This window comes from Aedes aegypti, chromosome 1, assembly GCF_002204515.2.
Source record: "Aedes aegypti strain LVP_AGWG chromosome 1, AaegL5.0 Primary Assembly, whole genome shotgun sequence".
Classification (NCBI taxonomy): Eukaryota; Metazoa; Arthropoda; class Insecta; order Diptera; family Culicidae; genus Aedes; species Aedes aegypti.
Genome location: NC_035107.1, coordinates 65,271,806 through 65,294,838, shown reverse-complemented (window position 1 = coordinate 65,294,838; position 23,033 = coordinate 65,271,806). Strand labels below are relative to the sequence as shown.

The window sequence follows — 23,033 nt, the reverse complement described above, 5'->3', positions numbered from 1 at the left end:
AATTCAAACTTTTACTTAATTTTGAGCATGGTCAGGGCCGGATTTACAAATGTGGGGGCCCTGGGGCCAGAGCCTTGTGGTGGCCTTTTTCTCAGAAAACAAATTTTACGGTATAGTATGTTTTCTTTGGTAATTTTCATACTTAATGTTCCTGATAAGGTTTTAATTAATTTAAGTTGTGTTTGGACCGCTGACAATTCTCAGATGCGCAAGTTGGGAGGAATGGGTATAAGTGACAAAAATTTGCATTTCAGAAAAGCAATTTTAAAGTTTTTAGCAATATTTCACTTCGTACCAATTGTATAAGAACCAAAAAAGAACAAGCTAATCCTCCAAGAATATTAATATATTATGAAATGGAAATAACGCTTAAAAATAGTGCTGGAAAGCGTGAAATCAATAATGTACCCCAGGGCAAGTGAGACCTAAAAATAACAGTTCAGACAAATTATTCAATATTATTTCTAAATGCGAATGTTTTTTTAAATACTATAGTTCAATTACCTTACAGCAGCATGCTGATACTTGCATAAATGGGAAGTTATGGCTATGAAATATTGAAACTGTGAAAGAAACTTTGAAAATGGGCTATACGACTCAGTAACCCCGCTTCTCGAGACAAGTGGGACCGAGTGGGACCGACTCGATTCAAGTTATTAATTCACCTCAAAATATTTATGGTTACCAATAAACTGGAAGAAAATGTTCAATAGATGAAATGCACATCATACTTAAGATTAGCTAAAATTTGTTTAATGAAAAGCGTTAAGAGGATCATGAAATGGTAAAAATTATCTTTTATGAATTGTTTATTAATAATAGAATTGAAAAACTATAAATTACGATCGCAATTTTTAAAAATGCCCTGTTATTACTGTTATGTTTGTCGCAAAACAATATATATAGAGTGGGATAGCTGTTAAGAGTAACTAAAAAAGGAGAAAATTGTTATTGAACAGAAGAATTAATATCGATATTTTAATTTATTATAAGCTTTAACTTCGTTTTTGTTATATTTAAAAATTATATTTTGAAAACTTCACAATGTTGTTAATAGTATGAAGAGACGTCTAATTTACACGCACCCCATTCAAATTACTACATAATACAGGGTGTCCGCAAATTATCCGAACAGCAAAATATTGGAAAGATGATCTCGCATTGAAAACAATGATGAATCAATGTCCATGTACCTTTTATAATACATCTATATGTTAACACAAAATACCACTTTAAAAAAAATCGAAATGATTGCTTGTCACTGAGATAGGCAAATTTAAATTTTTCGGAGACGTTTTTCCTGAGGGTCGCTAGTCATACTGGAGATGTGTTATCCCTAAAACCTAAAAGAGATGAATCCAAACGTTCTATTATTATTTGAAGTAATCTACAGGTTAGTGGCTTCAAGTTAGACTGGAAATACAAAATTGTACGGTTCAAATCCAGTGAGTTCTATGGACACTTCTCTTCCGTCATAAAGCTCGGAAAACAGCTTCCTTTAAGACACCTCAATACATTTGGGTTTGTTTTGCAATTATTTGAAATCGGAATGGTGTCAAACTTACTTCATAAGAATATAATAAGCCAATGTTTAAAACCATGCAAGAAAATTGAATTTATTACGCTTGATTGTATAGAACCATGTCTTCAAAGTTTGTACGGATAATTTGCGGACACCCTGTAATTAAAGGATCCCTTTTAAAATATTTTTTGTTTGAATATTTGAATACTAGTCAGAATTATAATGATTGAAACTTGTGGATATTTTTTATAAATCCATTGTTTGTTTTGGCAGGTCCAACTTACCCCGGATATACAGAAATAAAGGGGTAACTTAGGCCAATTAAAATTTCATTTGTGAAGAAATCAAACTGTTTATTGAAAGTAAGCAGCTTTCATTAATACTCAAAGTTTGTGCTTCCTGATGATAATTCAGTTTTTAGCACAAGCATTTAATTTCAAAACCAAACAAGACATCAAACGTGACGCACTTTTCTACGCAAGTTAAAAATGGCGCAGGAATTACAGTTGTTATAAAATACACGTGCTAGTAAAACAAATATTCCTGTAATTATGGCTTACTAAGAAAACCCTCTTCAAAATTGTCAAAACAAATTTACATATTTATGTGAAGGAGTTCCTAGCAAAAGTCTTAGAAACAAGTAAAAACTGAAACTCTTAGATCCAAAACAATAGGGCAAAATACTGCACACTACAGACAAGCCTAAAAATTATTTTGTTTGCAAGCCAAAAGATTACACTCTAATTTAAAATTAGAAACCTTAAATTTTCAAATCTTTTGATGTGATTTCAAAAGTTGTTACAATTTATCGTGATTTATAAATGATTAATAATGATCAATTATGTCGCATTTTGTGGGGGCCCCTAAAATGAGGGGGCCCGGGGGCCATGGCCCCCTTGGACCCCCCGTAAATGCGGCCCTGAGCATGGTGCTCATCTTGCCCCAAGGGTGCAACTTTTTAATATAATCAAAACAATTGAAACATTTCTGTAATTTGATAAAACTTTTGCTCCAGATTATCTACAGAAGATTGTTCTAAAACTTTACGGCCAAAAACATATGAATGAATTTGTTTACGCAACAAAAATGTCACTTTTAAATGACCAAATATTATATGAAATGGGTAAATTTATGGACTACTATGTATTTTTGACGATATTTACGTTGTGTTGTTGTATTTTTTGTTGAAATTTATGGTCGTCAAATCATTTTAATGATATTCATCAGGACCCAAAATATTTTTTGATAAACGTCGATAAGAACGACACAAACAAGGAGTGCTACGTTCCCCTACAGAGGTTCTTTGAAGGCACAACTGTGCCGAATGAAGTGCGTAGAGTACTCACATACACGTAATACACGTGACCTTCCCCTTGGATTTTGATGAAAATCTTCCTAAAATATTAATAAAAAATAGAATCTCCAAATAATGTCCTACAAGACGTTTTGAATAAATTACTTGAAGAAATTCCCTGAACTTTGAATAAAGTTTTTAAGAATCCACGGAGATTGGGCAATGCTATTTGAAAAATTATTAGAGAAATGTTTTAACCACAGCAACAATATTTTGATGAAATTGCTGGAGGAGCTTAATGAGGAATCATATATAAAATTTATAGAGGAATTCTTGGAAAACTTTATATGTAATGGATATCATTGAATAATGCCTGAAGGATTTTTGGAGCAATTCCTGAGAGTGATAGTGGATGAATATTTGAAGAAATCCTTATGAAATAAGAAAATCGGCTTAGGAATTATTGTAGGCTTTTGTGAAAAATCCCAAAAACTCTGGAATAAACTTTTGTGAAAGCGTTGGAGTAGTCTAGGATTTTTGGACCAAATTCTGCTTAGAGGAATTAAGCATCCAAATCACTGGTAGCATCTCTTAAGAAGTTTATAAAAGCATTCAAGAAGAAATCACTAGAGATAACCAATGCTTATCGATTTATTATCGCATTTCTTACGAATGGGTTATGCTTGAGCTTTATATTATCAAGTGTTTTTGCTGAAACGTGATTAAATATGTTGAAGTTTTGCCCTGTACGGATTTCAATTCAAATTGGAAATATGAATCAAAATCCGTACAGCACAATAATTATTCAAAACAGTTATTGTACTGTTCAGCAACTTCATTTGGTCCATCGGAATTACAAATTCTATTTGAAGGTATCGGTACAAATTTCTTTATTTATAACTAAAAACTTTATTCACTCTTGTTAGCAAATCACTAAGAAGGCGCACAAATCAAACCTCATATTGACGAGCGATCACATTTTGATTTTTACAATTTTTAAATCATGGTCTACTTATATTTAGTTAACCATTAACAACAACTTAACACTTATTGTAAGGTACCGTGGGGCAAATTCCTAAAAATAACTAGCGGAATTTGGAACAAGTGTGCCACCTTAAGCAAATTGTTCTCTAACTTTGCCTAAAGCTTATAAAATCCACCAATTTAGCCTCACGATGTTAGTGTCACATCTTATCATAACCACTGTGCCATTTAAAAAGAAAATAATTTCAAAAAGTATTAGTTTTGGTGCTTCTCAAATATCATCAAAAATAACCTATTTTTTGTCACTATGGGGCAAGTGTGCCACCCATGGGGCAAGACGGCCACCGAATGAACATCGCATGTAATTCTACTTGTAATGAAATTTTCTTTATTTCCTATTAATATTACTTACAAAGCAGACGCTAATCGATAATTAAAAAAAAAATAATTTTAAGTTTACCGTAATAAGGGGATGCTTTATAACAAGGTTCAAAACATGCGTATTTCCCTATTACTGAATTTGAATAACTAAAATGGTTATTTTTGTCTCCATTCAATACAATATATGTATTACCCTTATATTACGGCGAATATGTATAATAGTAAACTAAATCAACACTAAATAACGGTAAAATATTGATGTAGATATGTAAAACGGTACTTAATAAGCCAAAAAACATGTTATCATTGAATATTTTGAGAAAAAATCACTTTGGGGGCAAACATGTCAGTTATTCCCCAGCTATACTTCAGAAACTACTACTGGTGCCTCATTGTGGTTTGTTATTATGATTTTGTTGATGATGTTTACATTTTTATAAATTTTACTCCAACAATTTTTGTTTACCAAATAGGTGGCAAACTTGCCCCTATAAGTATACATTTCAACGAAACTGGATTTCGTATGTAAAACCAAATACTTTTTTCGTTCAAATGTCACAATAGCTGTGTTCAACGAGCTGCTCGAACTTGGTTGCAACCACTTGCGAGTCAGCTTTTGGTGTTCATTGAGCCACTCCAACCTACTTCGAGTCGCTCGGGTTTGTGTTCATTGAGCCGAGTCCAACCAACTCCGAGTCGCTCGAAACAGGTTGGAAGCTAGAGTCCGAGCTAGTTCAACCAGCTCGCAGTAGCTCGTGTTTTTGACGTTTAAAACGTAAACATTGAGAAAAAAAAGCAAAATTCCGAAGCGATACGGATTGTTAAGTGCGCGAATTTTTTTTTCACGTGGAATTCCGGTAAATTAGTAAAAAGAGTAAAAAGAGCGTTCATTGAGAAAGCAGCTTGGAGTTGCTCGAAGTAGCTTTGACAGTTATTTGTTGACAAAAAATACGAGCTAGTACAACCAACCCCGAGCAAGTTCGATCAAAGTCATTGAACACAGCTAATAACTTACACATTTGAGTAGTTTCACGATGTGCAATACGTCAGAAAAATCTGTTAATAATTTACCTTTCACCATGCTATTTAGAAACAACGAAATGTTATAAAAATCCACTCAAATTTGGTTGTTTTCGCACAAGTCGATGTAAATACGTGAAAAATAGACCAATTTTTATCATATTTGGATCATTGTATTGTGAACTATTAGGGAACATTATGTTAAGCTCTAAGAGAAAATATATATTGTAATTTTTATAAAAAGCAGGGGTGGCACACTTGCCCTAAAGTCCGCTAAATTGAAACACCGTCAATTTTCTAATCACGTGGGGCAAGTGAAAAGTTTCTCATTAGAGATTGAATTTGTGTTTTCTCTTTATAGGTAGCTATAAGTATACAAGGTTCGCAATTATCATAGAACAACCGAACGTGCTGATAATTCTAGAAACACTATACTCAAAGCGATAAAAGCTATTATCATGGCCAAATCATGGAACTTCTCTAAAAAAGGTTGCCAATTATTCAGCCTCATTATTGTTTACGGCGAATCCAACTTTCGATCAAATCCAATTCGTTCGAATCCTTTGTGCATTCGATTTTGCTGGCGTAAACGAGAATGCGAAATGGTTTTCGATCGAAAGCACATTCGTACGTAAACAAGAATAGGGGTGATTAATATATTAGTTTAATTTTATTTAATATGTTCAGTTCAAACAGTCGATTAAAAGGAAGACGTTGATTGGAAAGTTCCAATATAAGAGAACGCACGGAAATCTCGTGGAATGTCTATGTAAAGCTAGTTCAAAACATTGAAAATAGCTTAAAGGTCTATTTATATAAACAAGTTTCTAAATACTTTATTGAACTGACGTCATATCCGATATTTTTAAAAACAAATAACGAGCGGTGGAAATTCTACAGAGCACAAATGCTATTGCTATCCCACGCTGTAAGAACTAACTTTGGAAATGTTGCAGTGCAGTTATAATGTTGTCGAATCATTTCAATAAACATAACTGAACAGAAGAAAATTAAAGTAACAAGAATGAAATGTTCTTCGTTTACATGTTACTTATCTTATTGTTCACTGGGACGCCTTAACAAATGTTAAAGGTAATGGGGCAAGTGAAAAGTAAGGTGACGTTTTTAAAAACTTTTTCTGTACCTTTTTCTTCAATTTTACATAGAAATCTATTTCAGCATACTGATTATATTTGGTGGGAGTCAAGCTAAAATATATGCACGACCTCATTTGTTTTAATTGAAAGTCTCTAGAATTTGAAGAATCCCAACTATGCGAAATCCATTACCCACTTGCCCCACGGTACCTTAATTAGATTTGTTATTTTAAAATTGCGTACAGCGCCAATTACAAGTCACTTTCCTTGGCCCGGAAGTAGGACTCTTTCGATCGTTGGCGCAATATCTCCGCCTTGTCCGGGTTTACATCGGTGCTCCACCAGTTGGGGAAACGCCTGGTAGAGGCGGGAACACACCTTACAACAGTACCAATCGTTGGCCATCTTGATGAACGGATCGTTGTTATCTTCGCTCAGATCGAACGCAATCGGAATCGTTTCCACGGACGTAATCCGAACATCGTCGTCGTCCTCGTCGGCTACTACAGAAGCTTCCAGGGCGGATGGTTATGGAGCCACGGTCGTTGCACACATTTCGTCCGTTATCTCCATTGAAATCGGATCTTCCGCCACTTCCGTCTCTACCAGTTATTCCGGAACAGCTACTTCCATGGCAAGTTCCTGCGGTTCTGTTGCAATAATCGTCACACTTTGAAGATAGTCCACACATCCCGCACTTTCCTTCGTCGCGTCCATTTCGTTCCTCTTGCGCCGAATGTTCCAGCTGGGAGATGAAAAAGCACAACCGGCAGTATGCGGCGAAATTTTCGTGAGGCCTGCCGACAGTTAAACAGTGGAGGATCATGTTAAATTTTAGATATTTTCGTAAAATACTTACAACTCAAGGAAATCATCACCGTAGGAATCATTCGCAAAAGTCCCCGCGCGTTTGCTTATCTTTCTGAATTAGCGTCGTCTGCTCTTTTGACTGAAATTTATGCGGGACTTCTGAACGAGAAAATTGTTTTTTGTTTTGGAATCGCGACGTCTGTCGAATTTGAAACTGACAGTATAATCGATATCACTAACACTAATATAATGACTGATAAACGATAAGTGCGGCACATACCGCTGCGGCGTAAAAATAGGCATCCTAATGCACATGCACGGAAAACACATCGAGAGGGATTCGCGATAAGGGCCTATCTGACAAATCAATAACAATGAGAAAATAAAATAGAAATATTAGTAGTAGAACGCTAATGGCGGTGTTTTCACAAAACTGAATTAGTTTATTATCACCTTTAACTATATCTTTTCATTGATTGGGCGATGCCATGTTGTAGTGGATGATTTTAAAATTTGTTTGACACTTTGAGGACCGGTACTCAAGCTGTCAGTGCGTAGCAAACTAGATGTTGGTAACACGAACAGCAGCGACATTAGCATTCTTAGGTTAATGCTTCTACTGAAAATAACCAATGAAATTCTCATGTGCAATTTTTAATCCTAATTGGAGAAAATATACTCAAACTTTAACCTTTCCACTTTAATACACATTTTATAAACCTAGTTTTAAAATCCTCATCAATACCACACATCTTAAGATAATGATATATTAGCAAGATGGTGTTTTCGGCAAAGATGTTTAGTAGATCAAGGACTAAACTAAAGCTGCTTCTCAGCTTAGTGTTCTTATGAGCACTTCCACAGTTATTCACTGAGAGCTTACAATGCCAATGACCATTTTGCATGTGTATATCGTGTGGCAGGTACGAAGGTACTCTATGCCCTGGGAAGTCGAGAAAATTTCCAACCCGAAAAGATCCTCGACCGGTGGGATTTGAACCTACGACCCTCAGCTTGGTCATGCTGAATAGCTGTGCGTTTACCGCTACGGCTATCTGGGCCGGACTACGGACTAAACATGTTATATGCAGTTTAATTCGGAATTCTTCCACAAAACGAAATTTTCAAATGCAAGTATTCCAGGATCCTGGTTAGGAAAATTAAATTAGATTACAAAAATGGTGTCTTTGATGAAGTTGTTCTGTATATCACGGGCCAACGTGTTAAGTGTAACATATACCTACTCAAAAATCTTCCATATTCATTTCAAAATGCAATGGGCTGCTAGATTTCAAATACTTCCATCAGGCTAGAGAAAGAGCTCCTGGTTTATTTTTTTCAAATACAGAATCTCAAGTTCCCGATTATTTTAAAACTTGACGTCTTCATCAAAATTATTAGGTAAGGAAAGTGCTCACATGTTATTGGCAATTATATTTGGAATTATGTAACCCTGCGCCAGATGATTTAAAGATTTATCGACGAATTCATTCGGACTACGACGCAATGTGCCTTCAGCAGGATCTTCATGCATTTGCCAGCTGGTGCACCCTGAATCGAATGACCGTTAATCCCGGAAAATGTTCTGTGATTTCTTTTGTCCGTACGCGTAGACCTGTAGTTTTCCGGTACGAACTCTTCAACACTGTGATTCAGCGCGTTGATAGTGTGAAAGATCTTGGAGTGATTCTTGACCCACAACTCACTTTTAAGCATCATGTGGCGTACGTAGTTGCGAATGCATCGAGGACATTGGGCTTCATATTTCGCGTTACCAGAGATTTTACTAGCGTATATTGTCTGAAATCGCTGTACTGCTCGCTGGTTCGATCAACACTTGCAGTGTAGTTTGGAATCCCTACTACCAGAACGGCTCTGATAGGATTGAATCAATACAGCACCGCTTTATTCGCTTTGCTCTCCGTCAACTTCCATGGCGAGATCCACTTCGGTTGCCGAGTTACAGAAGTCGGTGCCAACTAATTGATCTTGAGACTCTTCAGCTACGTAGAGATTGTTGGGCAGAGTCAGGTTTCGGATCACTCGGAAAACACGCAGTTTATCACGAAAAAACGGAGGTATTTATTTAAAACGGAAAAAGGAACTTTTCACATCGACACGCGGTAACATTTTATTTTGGAATGTTCGAGAATGAAAAAACAAGTGAAGATAAACGTCAGAAAAATATGCACTGAACAAAACCGTACTATTATTATTTTATGTTTGCTCATACGATCTGTGTTGCTAGAACAACACTCCTCCTCAACACAGGCGATGTTACTTCAACTCGTGGCATCGAGGCCACACAGCTTTCTCAATACCCCAAGCCGGATTCTTGCGAGCGGTTTTGTCAGAAGATCAGCTCGCATAACTTCACTCGGACAATATTGATACTTTATTACTCCAGTTAGTTTTAGATCCTTGGTGAAGTAATACTTGGTGTCGATATGTTTGGTGCGGTTGCTGAATTTGTCACAGTCCAGCATTCGAAGACAGCTCTGATTATCGTCGTTCATGAGAACTAATGTCACGGTTTCTCCCAAGTCGACCAGTAACCGTTTAAGCCATATCGCTTCTTGTGAAGCCTCTGCAAGAGCCACAAACTCGGCCTCGGCTGTCGAAAGTGATACACAGGCTTGTTTTCGACACGACCAAGAAATCGTACCACCATTGTACTGAAACACGAAACCACTATTCGACTTACGACCATCACGACACTCCGCCCAATCGGCATCAGCATACCCAACCAGTCCCGATTCATCAGTTTTGTTGCTCAAGCGAAGTCGAAGATTCGCGGATCCTTTAAGGTAGCGTACTATCCTCTTCACCTCGTTCCAGTCTCGTTGAGAAGGCTTGCTTGTTTTTCGACTAAGAATTGATACCGATGCAGCGATGTCTGGACGAGAATTAACGGCTAAGAACAGCAACTTGCCAATCATTCGTTGGTATTCATGATTGTCCGGCAGAAAGTTTGAATCTTGCTCTTGTTTCTCATATCCGGTATCAAGTGGTATCGCTGATGCTTTCGCGTCCCCTAAACCAGCAGTTGCAACGACATCGGCGATATACCGTTGCTGGCTTATATAGTAGTCTCCTCCTGCATCCTGCTCTACTTCAACACCAAGATAATTCCGAATGGATCCCAGACTACTAATGGCAAAATTGTTCTTCAAAGTTTGCTCCAGAGAGTCCACGATAGCTTTATCATCACTCGAAATGATCAAATCGTCCACATAAACAAGAACGAAACACAGCTTATCTCCAACTTTCTTGCGATAAAGACATGGATCCGAATCGCATCTTTGGAATCCTTCGTTGACCAAAACCTCATGCAGCCGATTGTTCCAGGACCGAGCAGCTTGCTTTAGCCCGTACAAACTCTTCTTAAGACGGCACACCTTGTTTTCCGCGCCATCGACAACAAACCCCGGAGGCTGGCGGATAAAAATCTCCTCCTCAAGGTTGCCGTAGAGGAAAGCAGACTTCACATCATACTGTTGGACTGTCATCCCTCTCTTCGCTGCAACTGACAGGAGTGTTCGAAACGTTGTCAATCGTACAACAGGCGCAAAGATTTCGTCGTATTCGCTTCCATACCGCTGGTTGAAGCCTTGAGCAACAAGTCGGGCCTTGAAACGCTTAATGTTACCATCAGAATCCCGCTTCAATTTATACACCCATTTACTTCCAAGTGCTCGCTTCCCTGGTGGCAGATCAACAACATCCCAGGTGTCATTTGTTTTAATTGACTGTAATTCCTCAAGCATGGCATGCCGCCATTCGTCCTTGAAAGCACTGTTTTGGGACTCAGTGAAATTCCGTGGTTCGATCTCTGATTTCTCTGCTGTACATGCGTATCTTTGCGGCAAAACACCCTTATTTGTTCGTTCAGACCGGCGCACTGCCAGCTCTAACGGGTCTTCAAGCGGCTGATTCGAGATATCCTGAAAAATTTCGTCATCATTAGGGTCATCATCCAAAACACATTCAGTATCAACCCAAAAATCATCGGGGTCGTCTATTACAGCTCCATTATCATCACGTACAATAGGATGTGAACGAGGGAGCGGTACATTTAAAGGGATAACCACTTCATTTCCTTCAGGCTCAGTAATAGGATCGAATGTATTTAGGAAACGGACATCCCTACTTATAGTCACTTTCCCAGTCCGAGCATCTACCAAACGATATCCTTTAGTTCCCTCACAATATCCCATAAATTTCAACTTCACCGCTTTTTCGTCCAGTTTTCCTCTTTTTTCCTTGGGCACATGGCAATAAACATCTATACCGAATGGTTTCATATCACTCAAATTCGGTTTACACCCAAACCATCGCTCGTGGGGAGTACATCCGATGGAGCGAGACGGTAAGCGATTTTGCATGTAATTTGCCGTAACTACCGCCTCTCCCCAAAAACGATCATCCAACTGAGCATCAATAAGCATACATCGTGCCATTTCAACAAGGTACCGATTTTTTCTTTCAGCCACCCCGTTTTGCTGGGGCGAATATGGCACTGTAAGCTGACTAATTATACCATTTGATTTGAGATAGTTTCTCACCTGTTTACCGATGTATTCACCTCCTCGATCAGATCGGAGAACTTTTGGCTTTCGTCCAAATTGAGTTTTTGCCATTTCCACGTACTCTTTAATTTTCTCCAACGTTTCCGATTTTCTCCCCACTATGTAAACCACAGTGTATTTGCTGTAGTCGTCCGTGAAGGTGAGAAAGTACTTCCGACCGCCCAAAGTCGCCGTTCTCATCGGCCCACAAATATCTGTATGCACCAGATCCATTACTGCTGACGACTTGCCTTCAGACTCCTTCGGGAAGGGGCTTCGATGCATTTTGCCTTTTATGCACACTTCACAAACTTCATCACACTTGCACTCTGCGACATCGAACCCGTTAGCCAATTCACACAATTTCAAAATTGCATCGCAGTTTCTGTGGCCCAACCGACGGTGCCAACCGTGAACACAGTCACTGTCCTTTTGTGCAATAGATGCAGATTCACCGGAAACTCGCATGACAAACAAATTGTGCTTGAGATCAGCGTATGCACCGATAACACCGTCACGAGCGATCGATGCTCCATCACCGTCAAATGTCACCACAAAACCTTTACGCACAAGCTTCTTGACCGACAACAAATTAGTGTTCATTTCCGGAACGTACAGAGCATCTTCAACATTGATGATCCGGTATCTCTTTCTGTCATCCATCACTTTCATCATTCCGCACCCGCGGCCTCTAGCCACCACCTTCGCACCGTTAGCCACGTATACCACTTCCCGCACAGATTCATCGAGGGAATCGAAAAAATCACGATGATTCACTATGTGGCATGTAGCACCCGAATCAAGCAGCCACAGTTCTCCAGCTGAGCCAACACTCGCTGTGACAAATGCCCACTGACAATCTTCATCCTGCACATTCACTGCACTGTGAACCGTTTCTTCTTCTTGCTTTACGTCCTTCTTCTTCTTCCAATCCTTAAATTTCTCGCACTCAAATTTTTTGTGTCCGGACTTTTTACAGAAAAAACACTTCACGCTACTTGCACTCGATCCGGCATACAATGCCGTCTCTGGATCGTCATCGTCTTCAGAACGATTTTTCCGCTTTTGCCACTCATCCAACAACTTGCCTTTAGCGAGGTTAAGTGTCAAATCTTCATCTGGGCGTGCTTCCAGGGCTGTTACTAGCGTCTCGTACTCATCAGGTAAGCTGCTGAACAGTATAGCAACGAGCCAGTGATCGTCCAGTATCTTGTCCTCTTGCAAATCGTTTAATTTATCGAAGAGCTCCGTCAGACGATTTATGTGTCCCTCCATATCTCCGCCTCTTTCAAGTCTGAGACGGCAGATTTTCCGCATGAGTGACACCTTCGTTGTAAGTGTACGCTTGACATGGAAGGTCTCCAGGTTTTTCCATGCCTCTGCAACTGATTTGGCCTTCCGAATGTGGATCAGTTGACTGTCCTCCACTGCCAAACCAATCGTGGCCATCGCCTGGTCATTTCTGCTGTTCCAATCCGCTGATTCTTCTTCTGGCTTCGCCTCGCTGATCACGGTCCAATTACCTTCCTTCAAAAGGAGCAGCTTCATCCGGAAGCTCCAATTGTCGTAATTCGTCCCATTCAGCTTGGGGAAGGACACCATTCTCTCACCGGTTGCCATGGCAAAGAAAACGATCCGATACGATAATCCGACGCAACTTTAAACGACTTTAAATCCGATTTCGCGCACTTCAAACATCTGCTCCGCCGGGCCCATAACCTGTTGGGCAGAGTCAGGTTTCGGATCATTCGGAAAACACGCAGTTTATCACGAAAAAACGGAGGTATTTATTTAAAACGGAAAAGGAACTTTTCACATCGACACGCGGTAACATTTTATTTTGGAATGTTCGAGAATGAAAAAACAAGTGAAGATAAACGTCAGAAAAATATGCACTGAACAAAACCGTACTATTATTATTTTATGTTTGCTCATACGATCTGTGTTGCTAGAACAACAGAGATATCGCACGAGCTATGATTTTAGCAGACACATTGCAGGGGAGAACCCATTGTCCTGTACTTCTGCAGTCACTCGATTTGAATGTCCGCCCAAGAGTATTACCATAGACTTAAAGAGTAAGACCTTGGACTGTCGAAGAAACGGCTTCAAATTTTGGGGACCAGTCGGGTACCCAGTAAAAGCATTTTCCGTGTAGTTTAATTTCCGTGCACATCGAACTGTCTGATTGACGTTTATTTTTTGACAGTTCGTTGTCGAGTTTTATGAGCCTCTGTACGTGCCATAAATTCTTTTGTTCTTATGACTTTTACTGTGCGCCGTGTGTTGGTGCTGTCTCACTCTCTCTCACGGGCAACTTGAAAACAGGGCGCACAGTAAAAGTCAAACGTTTATGGCATGCATAGGCTCATGTTTTGTTTTGTTGTTTCTTTTCTTGTCAACTTTTTTTATCATCAGGCGGAATAATGTAAGTATTTTATGGATTTTTTATATTAACTCATCAATAAATCAATCCGATTTGTTTTAATTTCAGGCCGAAATCCAAAATTGTTGGAGATCAGCACCCCACACAACTCGTTCCTGAGAAGGATCCGTGACGGGCAAGACATATCAAGGCCAAAATCCAGTACAAGGATGGAATCCCACCAGATCAGCAGCGTTCGATTTTAGCTGGCAAGCAGCTGAAAAATTGCCGCACGCTGTCCGACTACAACATCCAGAAGGAGTCCACCGAGTCCACCCTCCACTTATTGCTGCGCCTCCACGGTTATGTCAAGAAGCGCAAGAAGAATAATTACTCCACCCCAACATCAAGCACAGGAGGAAGAAGGCCAAACTTGCCGTCCTCAAGTAGTAAAAGGTCGATGAAAACGGCAAGATCCACCTACGTCGTGAGTGCACCAGCGAGTCCTGCTGTGCCGGAGTCGTCATGGCCACCCATGAAGATCGTCACTACTGCAGCAAGTGCCACCTGACCCTAATCTATTCCAAGCAGGAGGAAAAGTGAAAGGTGGCAAGCCTTCGCTTTCTCCGGGTGTTATTTTGCGTTTACTAAGTAACAATGCCCGAAGGGATTTTCTTCTCTAATGTTTAAGGATTATGAAAAAAATAATGGAACTCAAATCCTCAAAAGAAAAGCTTGATACGGCTGCACATTCCGTATTGACACCTAAAAAAAGTGGATCGAAGAATTGGAATGATTCCCCCGAGAAACCGGAAGATTCCTCAGAATCCGATGATTCCTCCGGGAAAAGATGAATTTTCCGCAGAATCAAATCAATTCAAATCATAATTACCAAAAACAAAGATCTAGGGGTTTTCCTTAGCCGAGTGGTTAGAGTCCGCGGCTACAAAGCAAAGCCATGCTGAAGGTGTCTGGGTTCGATTCCCGGTCGGTCCAGGATCTTTTCGTAAAGGAAATTTCCTTGAATTCCCTGGGCATAGAGTATAATCGTACCTGCCACACGATATACGAATGCGAAAATTGAAACTTTGGCAAAGAAAGCTCTCAGTTTAATAACTGGTGAAGTGCTCATAAGAACACTAAGCAGAGAAGCAGGCTCTGTCCCAGTGAGGACGTTAATGTCAAGAAGAAGAAGGGCCTTCTCGTTTTTTAATTACATTTTGACTTATAAATTAAAAAATAAAATTCTGTAAAAAATTTAAACAAGACAGTACATATATAACTCATTCGAACATTCATACAAGCCTTCAATTAAAAGACTACTGATTATGCTACCTTCGCACAGTCAAAACACTGTGGGTCTGTGGCCCTATAATAATTTATCAGTGGGTAGTTTAGACTTTAAATTAAATTCAAAAAGACATGTTTGTGATAAATAGGTGTATATATAATGTGCCGAATTCTTTATTTAAACCTCTTATTTTAAATAATTTATACAAATTATAGTACTGATCCGATTTAGTCAGCCCCCGATTTTGTCAGATTTTTTATTTATCTTCTTCTTTCTGGCATTACGTCCCCACTGGGACAGAGCCTGCATCTAAGCTTAGTGTTCTTATGAGCACTTCCACAGCTATCAACTGAGAGCTTACTATGCCAATGACCATTTTTGGATGTGTATATCGTGTGGCAGGTACGAAAGATACTCTATGCCCTGGGAAGTCGAGAAAATTTCCAACCCGAAAAGATCCTCGACCAGTGGGATTCGAACCTACGACCCTCAGCTTGGTCTTGCTGAATAGTTGCGCGTTTACCGCTACGGCTATCTGGGTCCCCTTTTTTCTATATATGTCAAAACTTTTCTTTCATCATACTTTATCCCGTTTTAATATACTGATGATGATGCTTGATTGCATGCATGCATGAGCGTAGCCAGATAGGATAATGCTTGCCCCCAGTGGACGATGGAAAATATTTACTACGGGAGTAATTCGTGTGTTTGAATTCTTCAAAGATTGTCTCCAGCATTCGTATTTATACGATAATTAAGTCATGATGAATGGGAAATCTTATGAAGTCCACCGAACAGTCAGGTTTTTGAAATACAACTTGCCATAAATTATTCGAAGGTTTTATCAATTTTGGAGGAGTCTGCCGAAAATCATTTAGGCAACTCAAAAAGATTCTGCTTGATGTATTGTCAGCTGATTCATCATTTAAATAAATCTTTTCAGGAATTCTTCAAAATACCACTTTGGAGAAAGCTCCTCTCATTTTCCCAACAATTTCTCTAGGGGTTTTATTTATATTCCTCTATATATTTCTTCAAGGTGTTTCTTCAATTATCCTCGTAATTATTCCAAAAATCGTTCCTAGGAGTACCTCGAATTTCTCCGTCGATTCCTCAACAATATATTAAAGTGTTTTTTGGGAATGCCTTTTTCGAACTCTTCCATACAAACTTAATTAAGTATGTATGCTGAATCTCGGCTACTATTCATAATTGATTGAATTTTATGAATTCTAAATTTACTGCACTAATCTGCCAAAATAGTAATAAAGTTCATAAATTTAAAATTTATATTTATTACTAGCGGTCCCGGCAAACTTCGTCTTGCCATCAAGTAGGCTGTTGAAAAATGTCATACAATCTCCCAAACAAAATGGCACATTAGTTTCCTCCCGTTTCTAAGACTATTCCGAAGACTTACCTAAACGTTTTCTACGCACGAACACGTCGGAACCCTTGGCGAATGAAACAGTAAAAGAGTTGTAACAATCCGTTGGACCGTTCTCTACCCATTTCGTGACATACAAACACCATTCCATTTTTATTTATATAGAAGATATTAGAGTCTTTTCGTATTATATAATATAATAATTAATTAAAGATCGAAACCAACGTCGGTTTGAACTCAGATCATGTAAGAATTCATAGGTCGAACAGAAGAACTCTAACATAAATTACGCTGTTATCCCTAACGTAACTTAATATTTTAATCAATAAGAGCATCTTTAACGGGGGCGACTATTCGAGTGATTAAAATGATCACCCCCAGAGTTGTCATTTTAGTTTAGTCACTCATTCTCACACCGGTGGCTACCATATTTAGTAACTCGTTTCCGTACCGGTCGTTGCTTTTTGGGTTAACATATGAGTTGTGAAAATAATGGTGATCAATTCAGGTTGGGAATTTTTGTAACTCTGCTGGCATATCTATTATGTTCTGGTGCGGAATTATTAGAATTCCATCGGAAATTTTTGAGATTGTTTATGAATCCGAGTGGAATCCTTGGGATTTCGACTGGAATCCTTGGGATTCCGACTGGAATCCTTGGGATTCCGACTGGAATCCTTGCCTTGGGATTCCGACTGGAATCCTTGGGATTCCGACTGGAATCCTTGGGATTCCGACTGGAATCCTTGGGATTCCGACTGGAATCCTTGGGATTCCGACTGGAATCCTTGGGATTCCGACTGGAATCCTTGGGATTCCGACTGGAATCCTTGGGATTCCGACTGGAATCCTTGGGATTCCGACTGGAATCCTTGGGATTCCGACTGGAATCCTTGGGATTCCGACTGGAATCCTTGGGATTCCGACTGGAATCCTTGGGATTCCGACTGGAATCCTTGGGATTCCGACTGGAATCCTTGGGATTCCGACTGGAATCCTTGGGATTCCGACTGGAATCCTTGGGATTCCGACTGGAATCCTTGGGATTCCGACTGGAATCCTTGGGATTCCGACTGGAATCCTTGGGATTCCGACTGGAATCCTTGGGATTCCGACTGGAATCCTTGGGATTCCGACTGGAATCCTTGGGATTCCGACTGGAATCCTTGGGATTCCGACTGGAATCCTTGGGATTCCGACTGGAATCCTTGGGATTCCGACTGGAATCCTTGGGATTCCGACTGGATTCCTTGGGATTCCAACTGGAATCCTTGGGATTCCAACTGGAATCCCGAGGACTCTAGTCTGAATCCCGAGGATTCCAGCCGAAATCCCCAAGATTCCAGCTGAAATCCCGAGGATTCCAGACGATATCCCAAGGATTCCAGCCGGAATCCCGAAGATTCCAGTCGCACTTCCAAGGATTCCAGTCGGAATCCCAAGGATTCCAGTCGGAATTCGAAGGATTCCAGTCGGTATTCTTATCAAAATCTCTTTCCAATTCCAGTCAGAATCCCGAGGATTCCAGTCGGAATTCTAAGGATTCCAGTCGGAATTCCAAGGATTCTAGTCGGAATCCCAAGAATTCCAGTAGGAATCCCAAGGATTCCAATCGGTATTCTTATCAAAATCTCTTTCCAATTCCAGTCAGAATCCCAAGGATTCCAGTCGGAATCCCAAGGATTCCAGTCGGAATCTCAAGGATTCCAGTCGGAATCCCAAGGATTCCAGTCGGAATCCCAAGGATTCCAGTCGGAATCCCTAGGCTTTCAGTCGGAATCCCTAGGCTTTCAGTCGAAATCCCGAGGATTCCAGGCGGAATCCCGTAAATTCCAGTCGGAATCCCAAAATCCCATAATTCTCCGAAATCGATAAATTCTTACGAGGATTTTCGAATATTTCATAAACTTCTATCGGATTTTCAATAATTGCATCAGATTCCTAGTATTCTTATCAAAATCTTGAAGGTTTACCCGAATTCCCAAAATTTTGAAATTTCTACTTCATGCGCATCAGATTTCCAAAACTCCAACCAGAATTTCATATCCCACACCATATGCTTGAATTCAAATCGAATAGCAGCGCAACTATCGCGCTGCTAAATTTGCTCACCCGATGCTTTCCGAAGGGAGCGCTGTCATTTTGCTACCCCGGTTAGCAGCGCCCGGTACGGATCAGCGTAATGATACTGCGCTATGTAATTTAGTTTAGTCGCGCACCGTTACGGCTGCTCTAACTGGATCAAATATTCATAATTTAATGTGAACAAAACATGAAAGTTTTTTTTTTTAATTTTATTACCACCCCAGAATTTTTTTTATTAAAATATACCTTTTTTATTTTTATATATAATATAAATTTTTTAATTATTCAAAATTAAAAATCTATAGTGTCTTCACGTCTTTCAATTACATTTTAACTTTTTAATAAAAAAAATCTATAAAAATTCATTCAATCATTCATACAAGCTTTCAATTACTGATTATACTACTTTCGCACAGTCAAAATAGTCCGGCCCTTTAATAATTTATCAGTGGGCAGGTTAGACTTTAAATTGAATTCAAAAAGACATATTTTTGATGATAGATAGGTGAATTTATTATTTGACGAATTCCTTGAATAGCCTTTTATTTTAAATAATGCATATAAATTAAATACCTATACTAATTTTATCATAAAAAATATTCCACAGTAAGTTTTAAACTTCGAGAAAAATTAATTTAATAATTAATTTATTAATAAATCCTGATACACAAGGTACAATAAACAAAATTTTACTTTTAACTAAATTAATATCATTCAAATAAAAAAAAATAATAAAAAAGAGGAGTAGCTCCTTTCTATTTTTGATTCCCAGGAGTTATAGAAGGATTATTAATTGAATTAACCCGTATAGGCCTGAGTGAAAGCAAAAATACTAAAACCCTCACCACTCAGCGAATTCTAAATGGATTCAAATATTTTTTTGTCAGTATACTAACACACATATCTAGTTTCTGGAAGTGGACAGAAGAACCAGGAAATATTCCTGTAGTCAGAGTTATTCCGGTGAATCACTGGGTCAGGTCGGGTGAGAAGGGTACTGTGCGTTTGTGCCCCTGGAGGTAAACAAATTTCAAGTCACAGATTATTTTCGGAATCGGTTATAATGTGGCCACTACATGACGGAATTTTAAGAAAATTGCATCAGTGCAAACCTTTTGAGAAACAATTGAATTGGATAACTATGAGTTTTGCATTTGATTAATCCTACAAATTACCATTTTCGGGTCCCGAGACGTCTCAAACTTACGATAAAGTAGCCAATTTGTATCTGAATATCTGTGCCAAGCTTATGGGAACGCATTTTAGGGTACAATATTGTTTGATTTCTACTTTTCGAGATTTGAAACGATTTAATATTCAACAAATCAATAGCCGGTTCTTTCGGGCATTATGTCCGAATGGCCACATCCGGTATATTTTAAACGGTGCAAAACCCTTCATTTATAATGTTGAATATTAGATCTTAATGATTTATGCAAGTTTAAATGATTGTCATTGCAAATAAATAAAGTTAACTTTACATGTCCCAAAAATTAGCCTTTTTTTTACCCGTTTTGACCCAGTAACCCACCAGAATAACTCCGGCCACAGGAATATTTCCAAGTTCCTCTGGCCACTTCTAGAAACTAGATATGTGGACCAGTGAACTGTCAAAAAATCATTTGAATCCGTTAAGAATTCTCTGAGCGGTGAAGGTTTCAGTATTTTTGCTTTCACTCAGGCCTATACGGGTTAAAGGTTTAATTTTAATATCTTAACAAACAAAAATGCTGCTTTAATGCTTATTTCTTATAATTTAAATATTATTGTTTCATTTTACAACTTTACTTTCAATAAATATTGGAGCTTTAGGGGGATTAAATCAATCATCATTACGTAAATGAATAATTTTTTCATCAATTAATAGTATTGGCTGAATATAAATAGCTATAATAAATAATGAGCTTTTATAACTAACTTATTTTTTATTATTTTTTATTTTATCTGTATCTATTTTCTCAATATTCAATAATTTTAAATTCTTTCATTTTAATCAAATTTTTAACTTTTCAATAAAAAATCCTTATATGATTTTTTTTATATTCTTCAATTTATTTGGGTTTATTCTACGACTGGCGTGAGGTGACAATTGTCGGTGTCGTATAGCGAGGTGACAATTGTCGACTCGAGTGAAGTGACTCTCCATTTGATTTACACGGCGAGTCACTTCACTCGAGTCGACAATTGTCACCTCGCTATACGACACCGACAATTGTCACCTCACGCCAGTCGTAGAATAAACCCAATTATCATTAGGAGGAATGCCTCCATTTTTAAGATTTTTACCTAAACGACTAGTTGAATTTAGAAGAAATAAATCAATTATTTATTTTATTTATTGCTGTTTTAACTTTAATTACTTTATATTACTATTTATGAATATATTATAGTTATATATTCAATTATAATGAAAACTCATGGTTATTCTTATATATAAATATACGCCAAAACTTCAGCTAATTAAACGCGACAATAATTAATTTCAACAAATCATAAAGATATTGGAACTTTATATTTTATGTTTGGAGTATGATCCGGAATAATAGGAACTTCTCTAAGAATTTTAAATTGTGCTGAACTTAGTCATCCTGAAATATTTATTGGAAACGATCAACATTGTATTATTGTATTATATTATTGTAACAGCTCATGCATTTATTATAATTTTTTTTTTTTAAAGATAATTTTTTATATTAATACCAATTATAATTGAATGTCTTGGAAATTGATTAGTTCCTTTAATATGTGTTGTTATTACAGCTATTTTTTGTTTCTTTCACTTTCTATCCGAAATTTAAATATACTTTTCTTTGACCATATTGGGGGGGGGGGGGGGGGTAGACCTATTATATACCAACATTTATTTTGACATCTAGAAGTTTATATTATAATTTCACAAGGATTTGGTATAATTTATCACATTGTTACCCAAGAAAGTAATACTTGTCGTAATTAACGAGGAATTAAAAACAAATAACTGGACAAATTTTTAGATAAATCTCGAAAACTTATTCATATAGACTCAAGTGAAAAAAGTATACAAACTTACTTTATCGATTCTATGTGTTTCACAGACGAAATTCTACACGTTTTGCTCTGCACCGGCACGTTTTTTAACTTTTAGAACGTTTAATTTCCGGATTTGCAAAACGACGAAAGTAAGATTTTCACCTTTCGCAACCTAACCACTACTTTCGCCGCCCCGCTGTATGGAGAGACAAAGTGACTTAACCACGAATCAAAACAAAACACTACTTGAGTCGATTTTACACTGATAGAAAAACGTCGCAAGTAACTCAATAAAACGGCTTATCATTTTGTCATAAATTTTTTGTGGGAAATCATAGGAACTCCCTAGTTTTTGATCGCGAGCTGTTTGTATGTAAAATTTTAGCAATGTACACGGTGAAAAAATGTCAAAAAGGTGATTCATTTTAAAACAGTTTTAGAAGACAGGTTGTGATTCTTCTGAATTAATTTTCTCAAAACCGTCTGGAAGTTACTTACGTCGATTTGAAAAAGTAATCGAGAAATGTCTGATAAAATTCTCTGAGGAATAAACATCTTATCTTCTAGTTCCTGTTAAGCATTTTTTGTTTGTTTTATTGGTACTAATTTGGTCCTTTTTTGACCCTTTTTAATCCCTGGAGAAATTCTTGTAGGAGCTCCTGGTACTCAGCGAATACTTAATGGATTCAAATATTTTTTGTCAGTATACTGTTAGACATACCTAGTTTCTAAAAGTTGCCAGAGGATCTTGGGAATATTCCTGTGGCCGGAGGACACTCGGACTTAATGCCACGAAAAACCGGCTATAGATTTGATGCATACTAAACCGTTTCAATTCTTGAAAAGTAGAGATTAAACATAATAGTTAACAAAAATGCATTTCCATAAACGCACAGATGTTTAGTTACAAATTAATCACTTTAAAGTTAATATGAGGCGCCCAGGGATCCAGAAATGGTAATCAAATTAAGAAAACATAGTTATCCAATTTAGTAGTTTCTCAAATGGTTGTTTTCTTGTTGCGTTTTCTCCAAATCCACATCATAACCGATTCCGGAAACAATCTGAAACTAGAAATTTGCGTTCCTACAGGGGCACAAAGGCCCAGTACCCTTCTCACCCCGCCTGACCCAGTGATCCATCGGAATAACTCCGACCACAGGAACATTCCCGTGAACCTTTGGCCACTTTTAGAAACTAGATATGTGCAAAATTATACA

The 23,033-nt window shown here is 38.1% G+C and overlaps 1 long non-coding RNA gene and 1 pseudogene across 1 annotated transcript; one reads left to right on the top strand and one right to left on the bottom strand.

The window, feature by feature from the left end:
• Window positions 1-5,951: 5,951 nt before the first annotated feature.
• Window positions 5,952-7,337, bottom strand: LOC110674236. Its single transcript, XR_002498756.1, has 2 exons — window positions 7,158-7,337; window positions 5,952-7,095 (listed from the first exon to the last, which is right to left on the bottom strand). It is a non-coding gene; the product is annotated as an uncharacterized LOC110674236 (long non-coding RNA).
• Window positions 7,338-13,719: 6,382 nt separating this feature from the next.
• LOC5578394 lies at window positions 13,720-14,815 on the top strand (annotated as a pseudogene).
• Window positions 14,816-23,033: the final 8,218 nt, after the last annotated feature.